The sequence below is a fragment of the Eleutherodactylus coqui genome, chromosome 13, assembly GCF_035609145.1.
Source record: "Eleutherodactylus coqui strain aEleCoq1 chromosome 13, aEleCoq1.hap1, whole genome shotgun sequence".
In the NCBI taxonomy this organism is placed as follows: Eukaryota; Metazoa; Chordata; class Amphibia; order Anura; family Eleutherodactylidae; genus Eleutherodactylus; species Eleutherodactylus coqui.
In genome coordinates, this window is record NC_089849.1 from 87,740,436 (window position 1) to 87,751,166 (window position 10,731).

At 50.5% G+C, this 10,731-nt stretch overlaps 1 non-coding gene across 1 annotated transcript; it reads left to right on the forward strand.

Annotated features, from left to right (window-relative positions):
* The first annotated feature begins 9,069 nt into the window (after positions 1-9,069).
* LOC136588807 (U6 spliceosomal RNA) lies at positions 9,070-9,176 on the forward strand. Its single transcript, XR_010787616.1, has one exon. It is a non-coding gene; the product is annotated as a U6 spliceosomal RNA (small nuclear RNA).
* The last annotated feature ends 1,555 nt before the right edge of the window (positions 9,177-10,731 follow it).

The following is a 10,731-nucleotide window of genomic DNA, read 5'->3' on the forward strand; positions in this document are numbered from 1 at the left end:
TATGTTATTAAATACTGCAAACCAAAATAATCAAATTTTATAGCACAATATTCCCAAATTTGTCATGATCATCTTCATTAGTAGTTACGTATTTACCACATCCCATTCCTAGATTTGTCACAATACACTTTTTCACAGGTACATTTATTATGCAATATATTCACATAATTTTAATAGTTTCCCACAAAACAAAACCCAAATAGATATTGTATTAGTCCAACTCATGTAAATGAATTTGTACATAGTAATATCCCAGCACACAGTCATCCATTATGAGTATCTCACACTCACTTTCCCTGCCTTCAATCCATTCATTCAATATGCAGAGAAGTCTCCTACCTACATACAAGGAACCATACATTTGCATACCTTTGTATTACACTCTGCATTTTCTCAGAAACCTGTTACCAGGATCCATAAACGTTTAACATATACAAACAAATAACATGTAGACAGACCACAGACAAACATTAGACATTGAACAAGGGTTTTCCTGCAGCTAATGTGCAGAATAAAGACAATCAGTTTTTTCAATACACATGAGTTCTTCTGAACTCAATATGCACTGGAGCTCCCAAAAATAAACAAAAAACCTTCTCTGAATTTAGGCCTTTTTGTTTTTTGTTTTTTACAAAAGCAAAAACTAGCACCATCTATTGTAAGGCGATATCAGATGTCAATGAATGACCAAGGTTATCCCTAGAAACAAACAAATGGGTTATTAGCATCCCATCCCTCAAACAAACAGTCTTGAAGTCTACCCTGTAAAACAAAACATATTAGAAAAAGGAAAAACATTTATTTTTCAAAGCCAAAGATCTCAGCCAGTACATCCTTGCCGGAATATGTCTCATCACCTGTTATCTTGAAGAAAAGGAAAAATAAAAGTACAGTGAGACAAAAAGCACATTAAACAAAAGATTATAATTAGAGATGAGCGAACACCAAAATGTTCGGGTGTTCGTTATTCGGAACGAACTTCCCGCGATGCTCGAGGGTTCGTTTCGAGTAACGAACCCCATTGAAGTCAATGGGCGACCAGAACATTTTTGTATTTCGCCGATGCTCGCTAAGGTTTTCATGTGTGAAAATCTGGGCAATTCAAGAAAGTGATGGGAACAACACAGCAACGGATAGGGCAGGCGAGGGGCTACATGTTGGGCTGCATCTCAAGTTCACAGGTCGACTATTAAGCCACAATACCGGCAAGAGTGGCCCCCCCCCCTCCCAAAAACTTTTACTTCTGAAAAGCCCTCATTAGCATGGCATACCTTTGCTAAGCACTACACTAGCTACAACAAAGCACAATCACTGCCTGCATGACACTCCACTGCCACTTCTCCTGGGTTACATGCTGCCCAACCGCCCCCCCTCCCCCCCCACAGCGCACACCAAAGTGTCCCTGCGCAGCCTTCAGCTGCCCTCATGCCACACCACCCTCATGTCTATTTAGAAGTGCGTCTGCCATGAGGAGGAACCGCAGGCACACACTGCAGAGGGTTGGCATGGCTAGGCAGCGACCCTCTTTAAAAGGGGCGGGGCGATAGCTCACAATGCTGTACAGAAGCAATGAGAAATAGAATCCTGTGCCACCGCCATCAGGAGCTGCACACGTGGGCATAGCAATGGGAAACCTATGTGCCACACACTATTCATTCTGTCAAGGTGTCTGCATGCCCCAGTTAGACCGGGCTTTTTAATTCATAGACATAGGCAGGTACAACTCCCTATTGTGAAGTCCCTGTCGACCGACAGCATGGGTGGCTCCCTGGAACCCACCGGCGGTACACAAAAATATCCCATTGCATTGCCCAACACAGCTGAGGTAGTAATGTCGTGCGTAATACAGGTGGGCTTCGGCCCACACTGCATGCCCCAGTCTGACTGGGGTTCTTTAGAAGTGGACACATGTAGGTTACACTCCCTGTGGACCCACTGCCTGGGTGGGTGCCAGGAAGCCACCGGCGGTACATAGAAATATCCCATTGCATTGCCCAACACAGCTGAGGTAGTAATGTCGTGCGTAATACAGGTGGGCTTCGGCCCACACTGCATGCCCCAGTCAGACTGGGGTTCTTTAGAAGTGGACACATGTAGGTTACACTCCGTGTGCACCTACAGCATGGGTGGCTCCCTGGAACCCACCGGCGGTACACAAAAATATCCCATTGCATTGCCCATCACAGCTGAGGTAGTATTGTCATGTTTAATGCAGGTGGGCTTCAGCCCACACTGCATGCCCCAGTCTGACTGGGGTTCTTTAGAAGTGGACACATGTAGGTTACACTCCCTGTGGACCCACTGCCTGGGTGGGTGCCAGGAAGCCACCGGCGGTACATAGAAATATCCCATTGCATTGCCCAACACAGCTGAGGTAGTAATGTCGTGCTTAATGCAGGTGGGCTAAAAATTTATTTGATTACACTGTAGGCGAGGGCCCACAAAAATTGCTGTATCAACAGTACTAATGTACATCCCAAAAATTGGCCATGGCCAGCCAAGAGGGCAGGTGAAACCCATTGATTGCTTTGGTTAATGTGGCTTAAGTGGTAACTAGGCCTGGAGGCAGCCCAGTGTAACGAAAAATTGGTTCAAGTTAAAGTTCCAATGCTTTTAAGCGCATTGAAACTTTTAAAAATTGTTTAGAAAAATTATTTGAGTGAGCCTTGTGGCCCTAAGAAAAATTGCCCGTTCAGCGTGATTACGTGAGGTTTCAGGAGGAGGAGCAGGAGGAGGAGGAGGAATATTAGACACAGATTGATGAAGCAGAAATGTCCCCGTTTTGGATGGTGAGAGAGAACGTAGCTTCCATCCGCGGGTGCAGCCTACGTATTGCTTACGTATCGCTGCTGTCCGCTGGTGGAGAAGAGAAGTCTGGGGAAATCCAGGCTTTGTTCATCTTGATGAGTGTTAGCCTGTCGGCACTGTCGGTTGACAAGCGGCTACGCTTATCTGTGATGATTCCCCCAGCCGCACTAAACACCCTCTCCGACAAGACGCTAGCCGCAGGACAAGCAAGCACCTCCAGGGCATACAGCGCTAGTTCAGGCCACGTGTCCAGCTTCGACACCCAGTAGTTGTAGGGGGCAGAGGCGTCACCGAGGATGGTCGTGCGATCGGCTACGTACTCCCTCACCATCCTTTTACAGTGCTCCCGCCGACTCAGCCTTGACTGGGGAGCGGTGACACAGTCTTGCTGGGGAGCCATAAAGCTGGCCAGGCCCTTAAAGACTGTTGCACTGCCTGGGATGTACATGCTGCTCGATCTCCGCACCTCCCCTGCTACCTTGCCCTCGGTACTGCGCCTTCTGCCACTAGCGCTGTCGGCTGGGAATTTTACCATCAGCTTGTCCGCAAGGGTCCTGTGGTATAGCAACACTCTCGAACCCCTTTCCTCTTCGGGAATCAGAGTGGGCAGGTTCTCCTTATAGCGTGGGTCGAGCAGTGTGTACACCCAGTAATCCGTTGTGGCCAGAATGCGTGCAACGCGAGGGTCACGAGAAAGGCATCCTAACATGAAGTCAGCCATGTGTGCCAGGGTACCAGTACGCAACACATGGCTGTCTTCACTAGGAAGATCACTTTCAGGATCCTCCTCCTCCTCCTCCTCCTCCTCCTCAGGCCATACACGCTGAAAGGATGACAGGCAATCAGCCGGTGTACCGTCAGCAGCGGGCCAAGCTGTCTCTTCCCCCTCCTCCTCATCCTCCTCATGCTCCTCCTCCTCCTGTACGCGCTGAGAAATAGACAGGAGGGTGCCCTGACTATCCAGCGGCATACTGTCTTCCCCCGCCCCCGTTTCCGAGCGCAAAGCAGCTGCCTTTATGGTTTGCAGGGAATTTCTCAAGATGCATAGCAGAGGAATGGTGACGCTAATGATTGTAGCATCGCCGCTCACCACCTGGGTAGACTCCTCAAAATTACCAAGGACATGGCAGATGTCTGCCAACCAGGCCCACTCTTCTGAAAGGAATTGAGGAGGCTGACTCCCACTGCGCCGCCCATGTTGGAGTTGGTATTCGACTATAGCTCTACGTTGTTCATAGAGCCTGGCCAACATGTGGAGCGTAGAGTTCCACTGTGTGGGCACGTCGCACAGCAGTCGGTGCACTGGCAGCTTAAAGTGATGTTGCAGGGTGCGCAGGGTGGCAGCGTCCGTGTGGGACTTGCGGAAATGTGCGCAGAGCCGGCGCGCCTTTACGAGCAGGTCTGACAAGCGTGGGTAGCTTTTCAGAAAGCGCTGAACCACCAAATTAAAGACGTGGGCCAGGCATGGCACGTGCGTGAGGCTGCCGAGCTGCAGAGCCGCCACCAGGTTACGGCCGTTGTCACACACGACCATGCCCGGTTGGAGGCTCAGCGGCGCAAGCCAGCGGTCGGTCTGCTGTGTCAGACCATGCAGCAGTTCGTGGGCCGTGTGCCTCTTATCGCCTAAGCTGAGTAGTTTCAGCATGGCCTGCTGACGCTTGCCCACCGCTGTGCTGCCACACCGCGCGACACCGACTGCTGGCGACATGCTGCTGCTAACACATCTTGATTGCGAGACAGAGGAGGAGGAGGAGGAGGAGGGTGCTTTAGTGGAGGAAGCATACACCTCCGCAGATACCACCACCGAGCTGGGGCCCGCAATTCTGGGGGTGGGTAGGACGTGAGCGGTCCCAGGCTCTGACTCTGTCCCAGCCTCCACTAAATTCACCCAATGTGCCGTCAGGGAGATGTAGTGGCCCTGCCCGCCTGTGCTTGTCCACGTGTCCGTTGTTAAGTGGACCGTGGCAGTAACCGCGTTGGTGAGGGCGTGTACAATGTTGCGGGATACGTGGTCGTGCAGGGCTGGGACGGCACATCGGGAAAAGTAGTGGCGACTGGGAACTGAGTAGCGCGGGGCCGCCGCCTCCATGATACTTTTGAAGGACTCAGTTTCCACAACCCTATACGGCAGCATCTCAAGGCTGATGAATTTTGAGCGTGCGGGTGCGTGGCGGCGTACTTGCGCTTGCGCTCGAACACTTGCGCAAGCGACGGCTGGACGGTGCGCTGAACTACACTGCTGGATGGGGCCGAGGACAGCGGAGATGAGGGTGTGGGTGCAGGCCATGAGGCGGTAGTGCCTGTGTCCTGAGAGGGGGGTTGCATCTCAGTGGCAGGTTGGGGCACAGGGGGAGAGGCAGGGGTGCAAACCGGAGGCGCTGAACGGCCTTCGTCCCACCTTGTGGGGTGCTTGGCCATCATATGTCTGCGCATGGTGGTGGTAGTGAGGCTGTTGGTGTTGGCTCCCCGGCTGAGCTTTGCGCAACAAAGGTTGCACACCACTGTTCGTCGGTCGTCAGGCGTCTCTGTGAAAAACTGCCAGACCTTAGAGCACCTCGGCCTCTGCAGGGTGGCATGGCGCGAGGGGGCGCTTTGGGAAACAGTTGGTGGATTATTCGGTCTGGCCCTGCCTCTACCCCTGGCCACCGCACTGCCTCTTGCAACCTGCCCTGCTGATGCCCTTGACTCCCCCTCTGAAGACCTGTCCTCCTGAGTAAGCGTTGCACACCAGGTGGGGTCAGTCACCTCATCGTCCTGCTGCTCTTCCTCCGAATCCTCTGTGCGCTGCTCCCTCGGACTTACTGCCCTTACTACTACCTCACTGCAAGACAACTGTGTCTGATCGTCATCGTCCTCCTCGCCCACAGAAAGTTGTTGAGACAGTTGGCGGAAGTCCCCAGCCTCTTCCCCCGGACCCCGGGAACTTTCGAATGGTTGGGCATCAGTGACAATAAACTCCTCTGGTGGGAGAGGAACCGCTGCTGCCCAATCTAAGCAGGGGCCCGAGAACAGTTCCTGGGAGTGTTCCCGCTCCTGAGCAGGTGTCATTGTAGTGGAGTGAGGAGGCTGGGAGGAAGGAGGAGCAGCAGACAGAGGATTCGGATTTGCAGCAGTGGACGGCGCAGAACTGCGTGTTCACGATAGGTTGCTCGAAGCACTTTCTGCCATCCAGGACAGGACCTGCTCACACTGCTCATTTTCTAATAACCGTCTCCCGCGTGGACCCATTAATTGGGCGATGAATGTGGGGACGCCAGAAACGTGCCTCTCTCCTAATCGCGTAGCAGTCGGCTGCGACACACCGGGATCAGGAGCTCGGCCTGTGCCCACACCCTGGCTTGGCCCTCCGCGTCCTCGGCCGCGTCCACGTCCTCTAGGCCTACCCCTACCCCTCAGCATGCTGTATTACCAGTGATTTGATTTCACAGGCAGGAAATAAATTGGCGCAAGACTGCAGCCAAATATAATTTTTTCCCTTTTTTGAAAACGAAAGGCCCCACTGCCTCTAGTGAATGAATAATCTAAGTTTAATAACTGTGCTGTGTCCCTGCTAATGTGTCACTGAACGTGAGGGTAGCAGAGTTATTAACTCTGGCAGAGCAGGTATTTTTTTTCCCAATTAAGGAAAGCAAATGGCGAAGCCAGCAGTAAAGCGTAGCTGGGTGCGTCTGATTTTTTAACGTTGTACACGCAGCTCACACGTGTCCACAGCCCTTAGGACGGACAGAGGCTGGACAAATAGATTTGTTTTCAGTTTTTTTCCACCAAAAGGCAGCACTGCGTATATTCAATGAACATGAGAAGTTTAATAACTGTGCTGTGTCCCTGCTAATGTGTCACAGAACGTGAGGGTAGCAGAGTTATTATAACTCTGGCAGAGCAGGTATTTTTTTCCCAATTAAGGAAAGCAAATGGCGAAGCCAGCAGTAAAGCGTAGCTGGGTGCGTCTGATTTTTTAACGTTGTACACGCAGCTCACACGTGTCCACAGCCCTTAGGACGGACAGAGGCTGGACAAATAGATTTATTTTCAGTTTTTTTTCCACCAAAAGGCAGCAAAAGGGCTGCTTATTACTGGGGTGGCTGCCTGTTACTGGGGGGGGGGGGGGGGCTGCTTACTACAGGGGGGGGGGGGGCTCCTTACAACTGGGGGAGGGGCTGCTTACAACTGGGGGGGCTGCTTACTACTGGGTGATTTTAATTTTGTTGATATGCTCTGTTCTGTGATAGGTCCACTCTGTGGGTGGACTGCTATATGTATGTTTGTTGTTCACACATTTTGTATATTTGACAAAGACTCGTTGAGTCGAAACGTCACATTTTGGGAGGAATAAAAACCGCTTTGTATTTGCACCCCAACTGCTGCCTAAGGGCGAGCACCCACTGGCGTTTGCGTTTTCCGCGGGAAAAAACGCAGCGTTTTCGCCGCGTTTCCCGCGGTTTTTCCGCCCGCTTTCCGTTGCGTTTTTCGCGGCGTTTTCGCGGCGTTTTCGCGGCTTTTCCATTAATTTCCATGGAGAAAAATAAGGACACATATGCAACTGACAGCTCCTATGTTAAAAACGCAAACGCAACGCAAAAAAAACGCCAGTGGACAGGAACACATGTTATCTCTATGCCTGTGCAGGAAAAACGCAAAACGCAAAACGCAAAACGCAGGTTAAAAAACGCCAGTGGGTGCTCGCCCTAAATCAACTTTCTTCACATTGCATTTCTTGTGGTCTAATTTGGATCTAGACCACAGTGGGCGCTGCAGACGACCTGTTCCACCTATTTTGGATGCCTCTTTTGCTGCTGACCCTCGTGTTGTGGATATGTACTACTGGGGGGGGGGGGGGGCTGCTTACTACTGGGGGGGCTGCTTACTACTGGGGGGGCTGATTATTCTTGGGGGGGCTGCTTATTACTGCGGGGCTGCCTATTACTGGTGGGGGGGGCTGGTTATTACTGGGGGGAGGCTGCTTATTACTGGGGAGGAGATAAATTATATGCTGCCCTATGTGTGTGCTGTGGGGGGGGGGATAGATTATATACTGCCCTATGTGTGTGCTGTCAGGCGGTGGGGGGGTGGGGTGGCAGGGGGGATATATTATACTGCCCTATGTGTGTACTGCCAGGGCATTCTAAATGTCATAATTAAATGAGTATGCACTAAACTCCAACACCCTTCATAACCCCGCTCCATATAACCAAAGCCCGGCCCATGTCCCGCCCCACCCTGCCGGGCCTTGTAAAAATGTTCTTGCTTGAAGCCGGTCCCTGGTGCCAAAAAGGTTGGGGACCACTGCTGTAGGGGCTCCTCTAGCTTGGATACAAGATGTGATACAGGCAGGCATGGAGGCTCTAGTACCCTGTTGTACCACCTGTAGCTTGGATACAAGATGTGATACGGGTGGGCATGGAGGCTCTAGTACCCTGTTGCACTGCCTCTAGCTTGGATACCAGATGTGATACGGGCGGGCATGGAGGCTCTAGTACCCTGTTCCACTGCCTCTAGTTTGTATACCAGATGTGATACTGGCGGGCATGGCGGCATACAGGTTCTGTATGGTATCCTGTGGCATATTGCTCCACATTTGCTATGTAACTGAACCTTTAGATCATGCAAAGTTGTAGGTTGTAGAAGTTGGTCTCCCAGATGGTCCCATACATGTTATCTTGGTGATAAATTTGACCTGGCAGCCACGGAAGTGTGACAATGTTGTGGGACATTCCTGTGACCCCCTTGTGTGTGCGGCCGGGCACACTTGTCAGCTGATAGGTAAGGGCACGCATCGCTGTACTTCGGCCAGGGCAGACCGGTGGGCAGAAGGCGCTGCACTGCTGCACGCCCAGCCCTAATGCTATAGCGCCACGTCCAGCAGCAGTAGGCGTGAGCCGGCAATCACGTCCTAATGTGACCGTCAGCCAGTGGTGCAGCAGTGAGCAGCTGCTCTCCTGATGGAAGCAGAACGCTGCAGTCATCCGCAGTACATTCCACACCAGCTGCGCCTTCTGTGGTACAAGGTCCGTATTCCGAGACCAGCATTCTTCCCAGCATGCACTGCGGCTTCTTCTCATTTGCATATAACATTGTCACAAAATGCTCTTCAGTTTGGCCAAAATACTCTATATTAATGGGTTTTATTATTACAGGCATGACATATTAGGTAAAATATCACAGCAGGATACATTATTTTTAATTTATAAAAGTAATCTCTCCACAATGTAAGAACTTCTCTCCCGCGGGACCATAAATACCGCCGGGGCTGTCTGCAGTATCGTGCTTGCTTCGGCAGCACATATACTAAAATTGGAACGATACAGAGAAGATTAGCATGGCCCCTGCGCAAGGATGACACGCAAATTCGTGAGGCGTTCCATATTTTTGCACCGATTCTTCAATTAGAATAAAAAAAAAAATTCTAACATAACATTTTTTTCTCCTTATAGGTTTTAACTTGGAGTAATAATAATAATTGTCTCACGGTGCCACCACTAAAAGGTGTATTTTTTGTGCCATGTGACTACAGGCATACAGCAAATGTACCCGAGGCGCCATAACCACGTACAGTGTAACCCCCCCCAGAAGTTGTGGGATGACACTTTTGTCTGTGTGATTGTAACGTTGTTATAAGTGAGTGATTACAATATCGGAGTAAAAGGATCATTTAGGTGACTTTCACACGGGCGACCCCCTATTTTGTGTCTGCAATATTTGGTTGCCAGCAATGCTTTTTTTTTAGAATAATCTCCCATCGCAGTGCTGACGGCCACAATAAAATTGCGCGATAAAAAATGTACAATTTTTTATTGCGAAAATGAATAGGACTTTCCATTATCAAAATTGCATCGCAACACAATCTTGTTGCATTGCGAGGCGATAAAAAGGAGCGGCTCCATAGCGAAACCTGGGAGATAAAAAGAATCGCACATCGCAGAAAGATAGAGCAGCCGTTATTTTTTGTTCTCTCAACATCACATCAGTGAAAACATCACAGATGGGAAGGAAACCGTTGGTTTCATAATCTGCTTTTTTACTGACTATCGCATCAGGCGAAAATCGCACGATTTTCTTGCCTGTGTGAAACCACCCTTATTGCGGAAAACTGATGCCTTGTACGAAGACTCCAGTACCCTGTTGTACCGCCTCTAGCTTAGATACAAGATGTGATACAGGCGGGCATGGAGGCTCTAGTATCCTGCTGTACCGCCTCTAGCTTGGATACAAGATGTGATACAGGCAGGCATAGAGGCTCTAGTACCCTGTTGTACCGCCTCTAGCTTGGATACAAGATGTGATACAGGCGGGCATAGAGGCTCTAGTACCCTGTTGTACCGCCTCTAGCTGGGATACAAGATGTGATACGGGCGGGCATGGAGGCTCTAGTACCCTGTTGTACCGCCTCTAGCTTGGATACAAGATGTGATACAGGCAGGCATAGAGGCTCTAGTACCCTGTTGTACCGCCTCTAGCTTGGATACAAGATGTGATACAGAAGGGCATGGAGGCTCTAATACCCTGTTGTACCGCCTCTAGCTTGGATACAAGATGTGATACGGGCGGGCATGGAGGCTCTAGTACCCTGTTGTACCGCCTCTAGCTTGGATACAAGATGTGATACGGGCGGGCATGGAGGCTCTAGTACCCTGTTGTACTGCCTCTAGCTTGGATACAAGATGTGATACAGACAGGCATGGAGGCTCTAGTACCCTGTTTAACCACCTCTAGCTTGGATACAAGATGTGATACAGGCAGGCATGGAGGCAATAGTACCCTGTTGTACCACCTGTAGCTTGGATACAAGATGTGATACAGGTGGGCATGGAGGCTCTAGTACCCTGTTGTACTGCCTCTAGCTTGGATACAAGATGTGATACAGACAGGCATGGAGGCTCTAGTACCCTGTTGTACCACCTCTAGCTTGGATACAAGATGTGATAC